Below are 17,216 nucleotides of genomic sequence, written 5' to 3'. Positions count from 1 at the left end.
CTTCTAGACATGCATTATCTTAAACATATTTGCTTTAAGTCACATGCAAATCTATCCTTATGTTAATAACGTTCTCCCTAGCTTAATAAAACATCTGGATTTCTGATTTAAAATGTTATGCCACAAGTATTCTGATCTGGTATTAATAATTCTGCTGATTTGCTCAGTTCCTAAAGGGGTATGATAAGGCATAGATGAGAATTTAAACTGTCAATAATTCTTACGTTTAGGGTAGTACAAAATGAAATAAATAAACTTAACTGCTGCAAAATATCTCCTTGCATAAATATGGTTAAACACACAAAAATTTTTGTCTTATGAATCATGGCTGAATAAGTTGCTAAGACTTTGTACGAATGTCTTTTACCTGCACTGTCCAACCTAGTACTAGCCACATGTGACCATTTAAATTTAAATCAAAGCTAAATAATTAAAATTAAGTAAAGTTAAATATTAGTTTCCTAGTTGCACTAGCCACATTATAAGTGCTTGATAATAAACATGTCAGGCAGTGGTTACTGTACCAGACAGTGTAAGCTATAAAACATCTTCATCTTCACAGAAGGTTCTATTTCTGCTCTAACAGAAGTACTGAATATGAGAACACTTCACAGAAATTTAATGGAGAGTTAGGACAGCAAATTCATAAAAATAAAGATGTATCTAAAGACTAATATTCACCTAAGAAAATAATATATGGGGGAAAATTCATCAATCAACCATTTAATACTAGGTAATTTCTGTAAATTAATAAATGGCATCTAAATGAGAAACAATTTCACAGTATCACCAAATTATTCTAATAGCTTTCATGAGAGGTACTCCAGCATTATCCTTTTTTCCCAGAAAAACATCACTTTCAATTCAATGATTTTAAATAAATTAAGTACTGTCATTATAACTGCTTTATTGACTTTATTCTTTTTTGAATCTGTAGTCTTTGACAATAATTAGAAAGTTTCTAGATATGTACATATGCTACTTACATATGAAGTAGGTGGAAATAACCCTATTCCAAAAATCTGGCCAGGATACATGTAAAAACAGAATATTTTATATTTATCTGAAGATGTAAATTTAATCACCCACCCCTTGAAATGGAATGCTGAGTGCTCCCAGACAGCACTGTGATTCCTTTAATTAAGAAAGGATAATTTTCTAGCACCATAATTGAGGCCAGCACTGGAGCAGGAAGTCATTTTGGCTCCAGATTAAAGAAATATTAAATGCTTGCCCCCTGGGGATTCACAGGACAAGTAAAAAAAAGATAAACTTCAAAGTACCATCTATAGATTGTGATGGTCTTTGAAGAAACCTAGACTTAAGAATAATGGCTTTACCCTAGACATTCCAAAGTTCTTCAGCTACTGAAAATTTTAAGATGAATAAGGAAAAGACGATGAAATAGGCTTTTCATATAAAGAGCAATTAAAAGTCAAAGCCCTGAGATTCATATATTAGATTGGTTGTGACTATTGTAATAGAGACCACACGATAATGTTCATAAACTCAAGCTGGAGCAAATCTTACATTTTAAAAGGGAAATTAACAAAGATGGACTCAAGAGCTCACAGTTAATATTTTCCTAATTTTCTAGATTCACAACAAAAATATTAAAAGCTAACATTTTTATGTTTAGGTATGAAGTCTAGTGGAGAGAGCAACGGCAACCCACTCCGGTGCTCTTGCCTGGAAAGTCCCGTGGACGGAGGAGCCTGGTGGGCTGCAGTCCATGGGGTCGTTAAATGTCAGACATGACTGAGCGACTTCACTCTCACTTTTCACTTTCCTGCATTGGAGAAGGAAATGGCAACCCACTCCAGTGTTCTTGCCTGGAGAGTCCCAGGGATGGGGGCGCCTGGTGGGCTGCCGTCTGTGGGGTCGCGCAGGGTCGGACACGACTGAAGCGACTTAACAGCATGAAGTCTAGGGAATGATATAATACTTCTAAAGAAACTTTAATACAGCCATATAATAGCATTTATAATCTAAGACATAGTACACTGTGGTTCACATTCAATCCATTACTCAGGGTACCAAGAAACATAGCTACATACTGACTGGGAAATGGTCAGAACCCTGGTGATTAGATGTGGGAAAGTATTTTCATATTAAAATGTACACTTGATAAATGGAAATGTCAACAATAGGATTGTATTAAATCTGTCATGAGTTTCACACAATGAGCACTTACTGATTTTATAAACTGAGTAGAGTACAGAACTGAATATATTACAAATGAAAGCTCTAAACTCATTTTCTAATGTAATTTTTTTCTTCTTAGGTTAACAGAAATATCTGGGGGAAAAATGGGCACAGAACTTGAACGTTTCTGTTTGATTATACCATGGTTGGGAAATGGATCCTAATATATGACTGAACATACCTTTCAAATGCATCTGAAATGTTTACATTATAAATATGTACAAAGCTTCCTAGATAAGGAGTAGTCTTTGAAATATAAACTACCAAGTTTTCATCAAAAGCTTGAACAGAACAAAAAGATAAAACAAAAAAATTTTAGTTAATGAATACTGCCCTCCCCCAACCCCCGCCACCACCAAACCTTGAATCTCAGCCTTTAGTAAAATGTTGCTAAAGAAAAAGAAATTCCTGATCCTTTCACTGAATTGTGTTGCGTTTACGCCCTAGTTCTCCAATGGTGGTGCAGAAGGACAAGTAGACAATCAGAAAAAATTGTGAAAACACACACAAACACAGACAGCAACAACTAATACCTAGGCAGGCTTGCACACTGTAGATTTAACATTAAATCATTACAAAATCCTTTTGTGGCACTACAGAACTTGGTGGAAGAAAATACAGTCCTAATTCAGGTCACATAATTATTTTCCATTAAATGTTTAGAAGTCCTGCTTTCTTCCACAGCACAGCAATTACACAGTAGAGAATAATTATTTTACAGTCAATTGAGTACACCAAATGGGCATATTTGTAAAACCTGATTTATACTTCACACTTGTAACACTGTATGAAACACGGCTTTACCTCCCACCAAACCTGCAGCCAGTGAAATGATCAAAAAGACTCTGCTTTGGCTCCAAAGCAAAACAATTGAAGTTTGAGCAATCCTTTTGAAATGAAGCTACTGCACTTAGCTTTTTCCTACCAACTGCATTGCAAAGAGTGAGGCATAGAAAGCAATGTGGTATCTGTGGAGAAGCTCTATAAAACTTTCATGGCTTTAGTTCATGCCCTGATTCTTGCTGCGGTGAGCAAGTACATTTTTCATTAGCTTATCCCACAAAGCAGTGAGAAGGTCTACATTTAAGTAATGACCTTCTCTATATAAACTAAAACTTGTTTTCCTTGTACTTCAATAACCAATAATTATTTATGAAGGTTTGCATAATTACCCAAGATAGTACAGGAGCTTGGTCACATTATGACTTTCATAAGAACTTCTCTGAATGTGTCATTTTCAAGTTTCTGAGGTGATACCCCACTTCTGTATCTTTCTCACACATTTATACAGTTTGTGAGGCTTCATCTATTTGCAGTGATGGCTTCTTAGTGCCATTAGTGACTTTGATATGGCCTCTGTAAAACGTGTAAAACAGGTATTTCTCTTTGAGATGCAAAACAATTCCAGACTGATGTTCTGAGGCAGTTTCAGAGCAAGTTACAGAATTCAATCATAGGTGATATTGTCGAATTTGCTAATTAGCTACATGCAATGTATATTTTCTTTTTAATTGTATCATTTTAGCCAGTTGCTCAAGAATATAGTCTTCTGATTTCACTCAGAACTAAAGGAAGGGAAATAGGTATTTAGAGTTAATGAGAGCACTGTGTGGTCCCTGGTTCGTCTATAATTCTTTATCTTCAGGGTCTGAGCAGGACTTGATATGGGGACTATGAAACAAGAGTCCTCTATCTACTGTTGACTTTCAAATGAAAAAAGATTATTCATTCCTTTCGTAATACCTGTGCACATAGCAGCTCATATTGATGGCCTCCAAGCACGAAAAACTAACACATTAGTGTAAACAGATGTTTTCTCTATTAACAGTATCAACCATCTGGCTTCAGGCCAAATCAAGCCTGGGGAGTGATTTCAACTGGTCTGACTGTTAATGTGAAAACTGACTAAAGAGTCTGTCCTCTGCTAATCTTCCCAATTCTGCAGATGATGTTTCTTCTAGTGTATGATTCATGCGAGAACAGGAAGGAGAGAGGTGATTTCAAAGGTTTAATTAGTTATTGGTTACAATTTTATTCAATTACCTGCTTAAATATAAAATGTACAGCTTTCAAGATGCTAAAATCTAAACTGAATATGATGAGAAGACTTAGAGAAAATCTAGAAATAATTATTTTTTGTAATACTGGAATCAGCTGTGGTATGTAATTTAATCTTTATTTAAAGAACCTCAGTCCCTGAGAGACTATGAAACTAGGTTATAGACTGCCTACTAAAAAATAAAAGACAAAAAGTAACTTTGGCCAAAAATAGAAACATGACCATCTCACATATTACTTATTTTCAGCCATTAAATATTGTTTTTCTCCAATATAATTGCCTTAGCTCATTTTATTCTTTCCTTGAATGATTCTTGAATTATATGAACACAATATTAATACTGACTTTGTGTTTGTAGTCTAGCCTAAACTGAATAACAAAGATAAATTTTAATTCATCATAGGATTATTTTCATTGATAAAAAATCCTCAAATATGATTTATTAAAATTTAGTTCAATTTATTCCTTGGCATTTATGATAAATACCCAACTTTGAAGAACTTCCTTTTGTTCTTTTATATTAGTCAATTTTTGCCTCCTTTATTTCTATTAACAGGTTGACTCTGCATAGTAGGAAACTATAACCCAAAAAGACACACTCTTATAAATGAATGAATAATACTTTGGGGTTAGGAATTATTTAACTGATATTGACTCACAAAAATGATATCTTCATGTGGCTAATAACTAATACAACTATTTTTATTCTATGTTTGAAAAAATGAAAGTCTGGAGGAATATCTAGAAATTCAATTTCAAATCAATACAATTTCAAAATTGTATTTTTAATGGTTTTCAATGGTCACATAAGATTTCTTGAATAACTCAACTAACAAGGAGTTGCAGTACAATGACTAACAAATAAAGCATGTTTCATAGCATAGAGAGATTTGGAGTGGATACAGATTTAAATCTTGAATTAGATACTTACATGTTTTCCATTCATTGAACTCCTTCAAAATTATTAAAATGCTTGCTATGTGCCAGGTACTGCATTCAATCCCTGATACACAGTAATGAAAAAGACTGACATGTATTTTGATCTCACTCGGTATCTATTCTAGCAGAGAAAATAGACATAAGCTGCCAACCAGTAAAATAAATATAAGTTAACATTGAGATCCATGCTATGAAGAATGACATGAGGGAAAGTAATGGGACTTGGAGTTTGTAGCTTAGTTGGTTGATCCAAAAGTGCTTCTCTGAAAAAGGGGCATATAAACTGAGACTCTGAAAGGTAGTGAAGCCAGCTATTTGGGAACTGGAAGGAAGAATGATTGAGACAATGGGGGTAAAATCTGACCTTTAAGCCCCATGATAAGAAAGAGCTGAACACATTAGAGAACTGAATTAAAGAATATGCAAAACATTTTTGGCAAGATTTTTAATCTTCTCAGAAACATCAGTAAGAATCTGTTAAAAATAGATCTCATGTGATCTAGCCCATATATCAATACTTCTTTAGGAATGTACTTAATGTACATTCTGAAATCTTATTTACCAAGTATTATATTAAGCAGGAGGAAAAGAGGGTAACAGAGGATGAGATGGTTGGATGGGATCATGAACTCAATGGACATAGTTTGAGCAATGGTGAACAGGGAAGCCTGAAGTGTTACAGTCCGTGGGGTCACAAAGAGTCACATATGACTTAGCAACTGAACAGCAACAATTTTAAGCACTTGCTCTGAATCTATTCATTTAAAGCTTATATTCAAAATTCTCCAAGCCAGGCTTCAACAGTACGTGAACTGTGAACTTCCAGATGTTCAAGTTGGATTTAGAAAAGGCAGAGAATCAGAGATCAAATTGTCAACATCTGCTGGATCATGGAAAAAGCTAGAGAGTTCCAGAGAAACATCTACTTCTGCTTTATTGACTATGTCAAAGCCTTTGCTGTGTGGACCACAACAAACTCTGGAAAATTCTTCAAGAGATGGGAATATCAGACCACCTGACCTGCCTCTTGAGAAATCTGCATGCAGGTCAGGAAGCAACAGTTAGAACTGGACAAGGAAAGACAGACTGGTTCCAAATAGGAAAAGGAGTACATCAAGGCTGTATATTGTCACCCTGCTTATTTAACTTCTATGCAGAGTATATCATGAGAAAGGCTGGGCTGGATGAAGCTCAAGCTGTAATCAAGATTGCTAGGAGAAATATCAGTAAACTCAGATATGCAGATGACACCACCCTTATGGCAGAAAGTGAAGAAGACCTAAAGAGCCTCTTGAAAAGTCAAAGAGGAGAGTGAAAAAGTTGGCTTAAAGCTCAACATTCTGAAAACTAAGATCATGGCATCTGGTCCCATCATTTCATGGCAAATAGATGGAGAAACAGTGGTAACAGTGACAGACTTTATTTTTGGGAACTCCAAAATCACTTCAGATGCTGACTACAGTCATGAAATTAAAAAGACACTTCCTCCTTGGAAGAAAAGTTATGACCAACCTAGATAGCATATTAAAAAGCAGAGACAATACTTTGCCAACAAGGGTCCGTCTAGTCAAAACTATAGTTTTTCCAGTAGTCATGTACGGATGTGAGAATTGGACTATAAGGAAAAGCTGAGCGCTGAAGAATTGATGCTTTTGAACTGTAGTGTTGGAGAAGACTCTTGAGAGTCCCTTGGACTGCAAGGAGATCCAACCAGTCCATCCTAAAGAAATCAGTCCTGGGTGTTCATTGAAAGGACTGATGTTGAAGCTGAAACTCTAATACTTTGGCCACCTGATGAGAAGAACTGACTTATTGGAAAAGACCCTGATGCTGGGAAAGATTGAAGGTGGGAGGAAAAGGGGTGGAGAGAGGATGAGATGGTGGGATGGCATTACTGACTCAGTGGAGATGAGTTTGAGTAAGCACTGGGAGTTGGCTATGGACAGGGAGGCCTGTCATGCTGCAGTCCATGGGGTTGCAAAGAGTCGGACATGACTGAGAAGCTGAACTGAACTGAACTGAAACCTTATAACAAGATTCTCTCTCTTGATGAGGAACTCAGATTTTTTGTTAACCCCGTAGCAAGTGAATGGCAAACCTAAGTTAGAATCCAGCAGTCTGACTCAAGAGATCTTACTCTTAGCAATAACACTGCATTCCTGGAATGCCATAATGTAGAAAAAGTGTTTAAAGATATCATGTTTGCTCTTATAAGTGTAGAAATTGTTATTATCATTATCTGTGCTCAATATGATATATAAATATCTCAGCCTGACCCAGCATTGACTTCTCCTATATTTATAAGATTATTTTTTACAGTTTTTCTTTCAAAATAGACTGATTTTGAGGATGAAAGTGTTTAATTACTTGGGGATCACAGGCGTAATCTAACATTGTCCTGGTCAAACTGGGACAGATGGTTGTCATATAGAAAATGTAAGTTTGCCAATGTTGGCCTGAGTCATTCTTTTTGTGAATATAGTAGCACTGCTGCTGCTTCATGAATTTCTTAAGCTAGAAGGGAATTTAGAGGCCATGAATTTCAATTTTTAATTTATTTTTAAGGGCCAGAGAGATGAAATTACTTGCCCAAGATAACATCTAGTTAGTACCATGGCTAGACTAAAAATCCAATGATTTTTTTATGCATTCAAGTCTGCTTTAAGGCAAATGTGTATTTCGTTGGCTCAAATTAAAAGGGATGTATAGAACCTTAGTTATTTTACCATGTACTTATTCCATCACATACTGGCAGAGATTTTCTTCTTTTTTCTTTTTTTTAAACTAGTGACCTGTGTGATGGTACTGAATAGCTTTCACAGACAGTCCGAAAAATATTTTAGAAAGAAACATGGGAAGTTTCATGGAATGTGGAATCAGCATAACTTAGAAGAATGTTGTTAGCTTTGACTTTGTCACTGTTTTATTTAATGGTCTTAGGTCAGTCATTTACTATTTAAAGCTTCAATTTCCTTACAAAGAGAAAAAATACATGAAAAAAAAAGTAAAGTCCTTTTCTTTTTGCTTTAAATTTTATAAGAACAGTCTGTTTCGGAAAGGATAGCTGGTAAGGAAAAGTGAAGACATCACAGACAGATTTCAAATTTGCCAAGGGCTAGTCTTGAGTCCAGTGCATGTTAAGTCACACAGTTTTTGAACTGGATTAGTGAGTAGATAGATAGAGATATTGATTAGGACACTAGTGATTATCCAGTAAATTATGCATGACTGAGTTTAAGTAGACCAACAGGATATTTTGGACTGTTTCCCACAAGATGGACTAACATTGACAGCTCATTTTCTGGAATCATGTGGGGCTACTCTAGGCTTTACAAATGGGCAATAATGGGAATTCAAAAATTTAAGTCCTAAAATAAAAGACAACTAAGTTACTGGAAAATGAGTTCTAACATTATGGGAATTTTTTAAAGTTATTAAAATCTTGAGACATCCACTGATATTTCATATATAATATGGAAAAGTGAAAGTGTTAGTCCCTCAGGAAGTAATCGTTGCATGTTTGTGCTGTTCAATATTTGGTAATAACAGTGAAAGAAATACAGGTAAATTTTAGGTACTTCGTTCTGGAGCCAAATAATTGGGTTTAAAGAGTTGATTGCCTGAGTTAGCAAATTGTGGTGAGAATCAAGAGAGAAGATATGTATCGAGTGCACACTCACCTTCATTGTGTTTGAGCTATATTGTTTTTTCCCCACTGTTTGATTGCATTACACTCTCTTCAGCCACAGAGGTTGTGGACAATATTGTAGATTGGCTCATTCGACCCCAGTTATGCCTCCTGTAGCCCACTTTCCTTTAAACCAGAGGCTAGGGAATTCCCTGGTGGTGCAGTGGTTAGGATTCTGTCCTTTGGTTGGAGAATTAAATTCCTACAAGTCAAGTGGCACAACCAAAAACAGAGACTAAAACATCAAAGCTACATTTCTTAGATTCAAGGTTACAATGACACTTTCTTCCGCCAAGTAGACACACACAAATATGTATATATATATATATGAGACTGGAAGGCAAAAATAAACACTGGGGTAAAAGGCTAGCTGTTTCTTTCATGAGCATAGTCTGGGAGTCCTTTGATTTTACAACATCTGTTAAGAGGATTCTGATGTTTGAATATATGTACTGTTGAACAGCAGGTGGTAAAATCAGCTACATTTTGGGTAGTAATGTTGGATACATCTTTTCATTGGGTCATTTTGACTGTTTACCATCAAGTTTAGTTCCCTGAACTTTCACCAATTTTGTGAGTTAATGCTAGGTTGTAATAAGGGCTCGTCTCCTTAAACCTGCTGGAGTGGACTCTGTCATCTACAACTAAGAATCCTAAAGTAATGCAGCAATCTCAAACATTGAAAGAAGGGTCCCTTTCTTCTCATTAAAGTTTATTAATATAAGATAGTCTTCATTCATATATATATATATCTATTCAACATAATTATTGAGCATAAGATACTGGGTTAGACACTGCACATAAACTGGTGAATTAAAACAGGTAATTCTAAGTGTAAGAAGTAAAAACCTATTAGGAGAGACATAAATAACAAGTAAATAGACAAATAAATATATGCTAAAATAATAATTAGTGCTAAGAAGAAAATCAGTGAGATGAAGGAAAAAGATTAAAAAAAAAACAAAAAAACTAGCTAGATTAAAAGAGTTTATGAAAGGAAGCCAACTAGCAAGCACGTGGTGGTACATATCTGTAGTTCCCAAGGTAAAAACTGTGTTTGGTGCCCTAAGAACTTATGGTGAGTTTTGCATTCATTAGTAATATAATAGAGAGTTAAAGAAAAGAGTGGTTAAATAAGTAAAAGCCATTATATGTCTGATATTGATGGATGATAAATCAATGCTGCTGCTGCTGCTAAGTTGCTTCAGTCATGTCCGACTCTATGCGACCCCATGGACAGCAGCCCACCAGGCTCCTCTGTCCACAGGATTCTCCAGGCAAGAATACTGGAGTGGGTTGCCATTTCCTTCTCCAGATAAATCAATGAAAGGAATGCAATTCGATGACCTAGCAAAACCATCAATAATTATTTATTTCTGATAACTAACTACTTATGTAATTGTTGTATCCAAATACCATAAACAAACTTTTTTTTTTTCCTTAAAAGGCATGGTGATGATCTCTCAGATGACTAGATTCTCTGGAAAAACATAATTCAGGTGAATGTCATACTTTCATTGAAAACTGTATGACATATTATGGTGGTGGAATTCTCATGTGACAGAAAAATAAGTTGAGGAACTAATGTAATTATAAATAGCAAGCCAAGTAATATAGAATATAAAACGATCACTTTGAACATGATAACCTAGCCATTATCAAGAAGTATGTGATTACTGAATGTTCTGTTATTCTTCTACAACATTACTAATTTTATATATTAACATTTATTATATAAATTTACCTTTACAATGACTTACTGGTCTTAAAATCTAGGCAGTTTGCTGAAGAGTCAGCAGTTATTTTCTGCAGTTTTAATGAAAGAGACCTATGGTTAACATTTTGGGGAACAAACTGAATCTTCAAATCTTTTCAGGCTATTGATGATGCTAATCAATTGGTATGAAATGTGTCCAATGTTCACAGTTCAGATTGATGTCTTTCATGCTTAGGCATATTTTCTTATCTTGGCATGTTCACTTGCAGGTAAAGTAAATATCCTTTCTGACCTCTTTTTTGCTATACCTTTGTCCAGCTAAACCTGGCAGAGCATTTTATGAATGGGCATACTGCCATCATGGCAGATGGACCTAGGCAAGCACATTCAAGAGCCAGAATGTATGTTGTATTTGACTAAGAAAGGCACATTGACACCAGTTTGTATGGAATCAGCATTTGGTGTGCAATCTTGCTCCCTATGGCTAAGGGGATATGACCTACCACTCTAGCTGAGCAATGAATCAACTTTGTAAATCTCAAACATTTAAGCCTCATCATTATAGCTCTGTTGTGTAGGAAAGTAAGGCTAGAAATCACTGCTTGTTGGAGGAGACAAAAATGTAAAGCTTTGTCCACAAGATATTTCTTGAAAAAAATATTGGATACAGATATTTTCCCCAAATAAGTATCATATCAACTACAAAAAGTGTACTGATCATTTACTGTATCCATGCTGCTTGTAAGGTTTTTGTTGTTCAGTCACTCAACTGTGTCCAACTCTTTGTGACCCCATGGACAGCAGCACACAATGCTTGCATGTCCTTTGCCATCTCCCCGAGTTTGCTCAAGCTCATGGCTGTTGCATGGATGATGTCATCCAACAATCTCATCCTCTGTCATCCTCTTCTCCTCCTGCCTTCAATCTTTCCCAGCAACAAGGTATTTTCTAATGAGTTGGCTCTTTGCATCAGGTGGCCAAAGTATTGGAGCTTCAGTTTAAGTCCTTCCAATGAATATTCAGGACTAATTTCCTTTAGGATTGACTTATTTGGTCTCCTTGCAGTCCAAGGGAGTCTCAAGAGTCTTCTCCAACACTGCAATTCAAAAGTATCAATTTTTCGGCTCTCAGCATTCTTTATGGTCCAACTCGTACCCATACATGGCTACTGGAAAAGCCATAGCTTTGAAGATATGGACCTTTGTCAGCAAAGTGATGTCTCTGCTTTTTTATGTGCTGCCTAGGCTTGTCATAGCTTTTCTTCCAATGAGCAAGTGTCCTTTAATTTCCTGGCTAGAGTCACTATCTGCAGTGATTTTTGGAGCCTAAAAAAATAAAGTCTGTCACTGTTTCCACTGTTTCCCCATCTATTTGCCATGAAGTGATGGGACTAGATTTCATGATCTTAGTTTTTTTTTTTTTTTAAATGTTGGATTTTAACCTAGCTTTTTCAGTCTCCTCTTTCACCTTCATCAAGAGTCTCTTTAGTTCCTCTTCACTTTCTACCCATAAGGGTGGTGTCATCTGCATATCTAAGGTTATTGACATTTCTCCCAGTGATCTTGATTCCAGCTTGTGCTTCATCTAGCCCAGCATTCCACATGATGTACTCTACATATATTTTAAATAATCAGGGTGACAATGTACAGTCTTGAAATATATTCTTTTCCCAATTTTGAACCAATCCATTGTTCCATTTCTGGTTCTAACTGTTGCTTCTTGACCTGCATACAGTTTTCTCAGGAAGCAGGTAAGGTGGTCTGACATTCCCATCTCTTTAAGAATTTTCCACAGTACTACTTGTAAGGTAGTACATTTATAAACCGTTTTTCAGAGAAAAGATTTATGATTTCCTCTTCACATAAGCACAAGTAATTTATCTGAGCAATAGCAATTTTATACTTTATTTCTCTTTCATCTTTATATAACCTATTTATATATTCTAAGCTACTCTTTTCCATTTCTTCAACTTTACCTTTTCTCTCCAACTTCCCTAATATAATTTACAAAACATCTACTTCTGCTTCATTGACTATGCTAAAGCCTTTACTGTGTGGATCACAACAAACTGGAATATTCTTAATGAGATGGGAATACCAGACCACATTACCTGCCTCCTAAAGGACTGATACTGAAGGTTAAGCTCCAATATTTTGGTCACCTGATGCAAGAGCTCACTCATTGGAAAAGACCCTGATGCTGGGAAAGATAGAGGACAAGAGAAAGCGGTGGCAGAGGATGAGATGGTTGGATGGCATCACTGACTCAAAGGACATGAGTCTGAGGAAACTAAGGGAGATAGTGAAGAACAGAGAAGCCTGGTGCTGCAGTTCTTGGGGTCTCAGAGTAGGACACAACTTAGTGACAGAACACCAAAAGGAAAATGTGATTTACAGTCTACTTCATCGGAAATGAATGTTCTGAGAAACATATTTTAAATCATTATTCACCGCACCTTCATCCTCTTAATCCTTCTTTTCTTATGATCTCTGCCAGTGATGCTATAATTACAATGGTTAAAAACATTACATTCATCTTTGATATTTATCTTTTATTTCTATATCTATTTATTCTTCAGTATTAGGCAATGCTGTCACCAATGTATCTATGTAATAGATTCTCTCCTTTGCATACACATTTCTGTTAATTTAGTTCTTAGCCTCATCATATCTCACCTGGAACAGGAAAGGCCTCCCTTAAATATTTAGCAGAATGGCTTCAAAGTCAGACAGCACGGGTCATAAATCCTGCTACAGCCATTTAAAGTCTGCTGGATCCTTAAGAATTTGCTAAATGCTACTTATAGCTACAGAATATGAGAAAGAATAAAATGGCACTATATATACAAATATAAAATATATATTATCTATAACAAATAGTTATTATATATTATCTTCATAAGCATCATTATTAATGCTTTCTGACTGCCCACCAATTTGTGATAAAATTCATTACTCAGATGCCACATTTAGCCATAAAATGACCAAATATCATTCCCAGTCCACATCAAATTTATGAGATAGTCCCCTATTTTTATGAAAATAAAACTGAAATCTCTTAGCATGTACTGCAAAAGGTAATGTAATTTTGATGTCTAGAAGACTGGATTTAGATCTAAGCATGACCACTTAGTCAACAAATATTGATTGTTGAGCTAGGGCATATCTGACGCTTTGAAGGCTGAGGATTGAACAATTAACTAAACAGACACAACTTCTCCCTATTATGGCTACAGATTGATTTATACACTCTGAGCTGTAGTTTCCCTACTTATAAGACAGGGATAAATGTACCTAGATTTGGGGCTTGTTTGATAAGTTCAATGTGATAGCAGGTGGATTATTATAATTTTGTGAATATATGCTTAATGATAATTAAAAGTAATCAGTTTGAAGTCAGGAACAAAAGTTCAGGTTCTAACATAGAGAGAGGGTTCCAAATGGCAGGAGAAAGCAAAGACAGAGTGTTCTGCTTGTGCCTATAGGTACAGGAGTAATCTCATTCTTTGGATACATGTATATCCATTTCTCGGAGAAGGCGATGGCACCCCACTCCAGTACTCCTGCCTGGAAAATCCCATGGATGGAGGAGCCTGGTAGGCTGCAGTCCATGGGGTCGCGAAGAGTCGGACATGACTGAGCGACTTCACTTTCACTTTTCACTTTCATGCATTAGAGAAGGAAATGGCAACCCACTCCAGTGTTCTTGCCTGGAGAATCCCAGGGACGGCGGGGGGTGGGGGTGGGGCGGGCCTCGTGGGCTGCCATCTCTGGGGTCGCACAGAGTCGGACATGACTGAAGCGACTTAGCAGCAGCAGCAGCATATCCATTTCTGTTCATTTGTTTGTTGCTGTTGTTTTTAAAGGCAATCATCTCTAATATATGTGTATCTGTTTTCCACTTACATAGTGTACTGTTTTCATTCAATGTTTTAATATTAGTAAACTAACATATTGTACTTATTTTTATATACAATGTAACTATAGTGTTTTATTTAAATCAATGGATCATTCTTGCCTAACTGTTTTGGAGGACAATGGCCTAAGGCATATTGTCCTTTGAAAGTTAGAAGGAATTGATACCAGGATATTTCTGTGTTACAAAGAACAATGACAAGAAAAGAAGAGAATTAAATGGAAAATTGGATTATGGGGAGAGAGTGGAAGGAAAGAGGATTTCATGTAAGTGAAAAAAAGGCAAAAGCATTTTTTTCACATATATGGCATGGTATGAAAAAAACCTTTTATTTAGGGCTTTCTTTTTCATTTCTACATATAATTTCAGTATTTTGTTTCACATTCTCTCACTGTGGAAATATTATTCTGAAATACCTAGAAAGAAATAAGAACAACAGAAAACTAATTAATTATTTTAAAGTCAATTAATTAAAAGATCTAGGGTAATGATATACCCTTACTACTCTGAGGATATCTATTTTAGGTAAATGAAGTTTACTATCCAACCAGTCCATTCTAAAGGAGATCAGCCCTGAGTGTTCTTTGGAAGGAATGATGCTGAAGCTGAAACTCCAATACTTTGGCCACCTCATGCGAAGGGTTGACTCGTTGGAAAAGACTCTGATGCTGGGACGGATTGGGGGCAGGAGGAGAAGGGGATGACAGAGGATGAGATGGCTGGATGGCATTACTACTCGATGGACATGAGTTTGAGTGAACTCCTGGAGATGGTGATGGACAGGGAGGCCTGGTGTGCTGCGATTCATGGGGTCGCAAAGAGTCGGACATGACTGAATGACTGAACTGAACTGAACTGATGAGTAAGTTATAACATAGTCATAATTTACATGTATGTATGTGATTTGGTTCATTGACATGTATTTTTCTCATTAGATAGTAAATAGATCAGGCCTGAGAGATTTTGGTCACTGTCATCTTCTACCACAGATCCTGAAACTAAATAGTCAATTCTTAGAAATAGAATCCAAGTTTCTTATGTCCTAGAAGATTAATCTCACCTGGCAAACCTTTGACTATGTCTCCTACTTCTTTCTTTCTCTGAAACTGTAACAATACTTTTCTCTTTGCTATTCCTAGAAAACACCAAGCACACATCTGCCTCATTGCTTTTGTATTTCCATTCACTCTCCCTGGATCTCTCATCCTGTAGATATCTGAATGGTTTTGTCCATTACTTGATTCAAGTATCTGCACATATTAGAGAGGACTTTCCTGACACCCTTATATAAGATGTCACTTCCTGCCATTCCATATGTAGCTGCTTTATATTTCTTCCTACATTTTATAGTTATTTTATTGATGACGTTTATGGAGCATGTACTTTATAGCAAATACTTACCTAGACAGGGATATGACACACACAAACATGTAAAAATTACTAGTTTTGAAGAACTAAAATTCTAGCTCAGAGATGTAGAAGATAAAATTTTAAACTAAAATATGTAATATTTATGTGAGTGATAAATATCATGGAAAAAATAAATAAGGAAGGGGCTTAGAAAATATTGGGTGATCAGAACAGCCCTTATTTACAGGTTAGCATCTAAGTTAAGACTCAAAAAATGTGAGAGAGAAAGCCCTGCAGTGGTCTGACAAATAAGCTTTTGAGGAAGAGAGGATATTAAGTAAAAAGGCTCTCCTTTGAGAGCCTAACAAATTTAATCCAGGTTTACAGTAGAGCCACTATAGCTAGAGCAGTGATTGAGGGGAGAATATTAAGAAATGAAGAAGAAAAAAGTGGGTTTCAGACCTGCACTTGGGAGATCATAGTAAACATAAATTGTTACTCTGAGATGATATGGTTTTAAACAGAGTGGTAGTATGATTGAACTCAGGTTTTGACTGAATATCTTAGATTACTTCTAAGATTACTATTAAGAATAGAATGAAGTGGGACATAGCAATAAAATAAAGAGCATAGGAAGCTCTTGCAGTAATCCCCTAGAAGGTGATGCTGAAACAGTGGAAATAGTAAGAAGTGGTGACATTCTGGATATGTTTTGCGGGTAGAACCAAAAGATTTGTTGATGGATAGGAAGCAGGATTTGAGAAAAATGTGAAAAAGAAAGGATTCCTTCAAGTAACCAGAGGCAAAGAGGTGCCACTGTTAGACTGTGATAGAGCAGATTGTGAATGGTGGGGTGGACGCCAGTGCATGCTTCAAGTAATGGTGAAAAAACAGCAAACAAAAGCAAAACAGGTTATCTAGCATCATTCATTTTATGATCTACTGGTGAAACAGACAGCAGATAAATTAAGGGTAATAGATGGAGATCATAGGCTTTCTATTGTACATAAGACAATGTAGTACTGAACGTATACAGCAGCTATTGTAACAGATAAACATCCATGGCTTATACAAATAGAAATTTCTTGTTCATATTTAGGTATAAATGGCAGTGGTGGCAGTGGGATATTTTGCTCTTTGAAGTCCTTCTCTACTCAGGTTAAGGAGGCCTCCTCTATTTTCAAAGTGTGGCTCCTGATATTGCCTGGAACATCAATATCTAGATGGTTGGTAAGTGGTGTAAGTGTAGAGATCTAACAGGAGATTTTATGGGTTCAGCATAGATCTGATGGACTTTACTCTCCCTTCGCTGATTTCACTGAGTATTATATGATCACATGGTT

The sequence above is a fragment of the Bos indicus x Bos taurus genome, chromosome 6 (genome assembly GCF_003369695.1).
Source record: "Bos indicus x Bos taurus breed Angus x Brahman F1 hybrid chromosome 6, Bos_hybrid_MaternalHap_v2.0, whole genome shotgun sequence".
In the NCBI taxonomy this organism is placed as follows: Eukaryota; Metazoa; Chordata; class Mammalia; order Artiodactyla; family Bovidae; genus Bos; species Bos indicus x Bos taurus.
The sequence above is the reverse complement of the archived record's forward strand: the minus strand, read 5'-3'. Positions refer to the sequence as shown.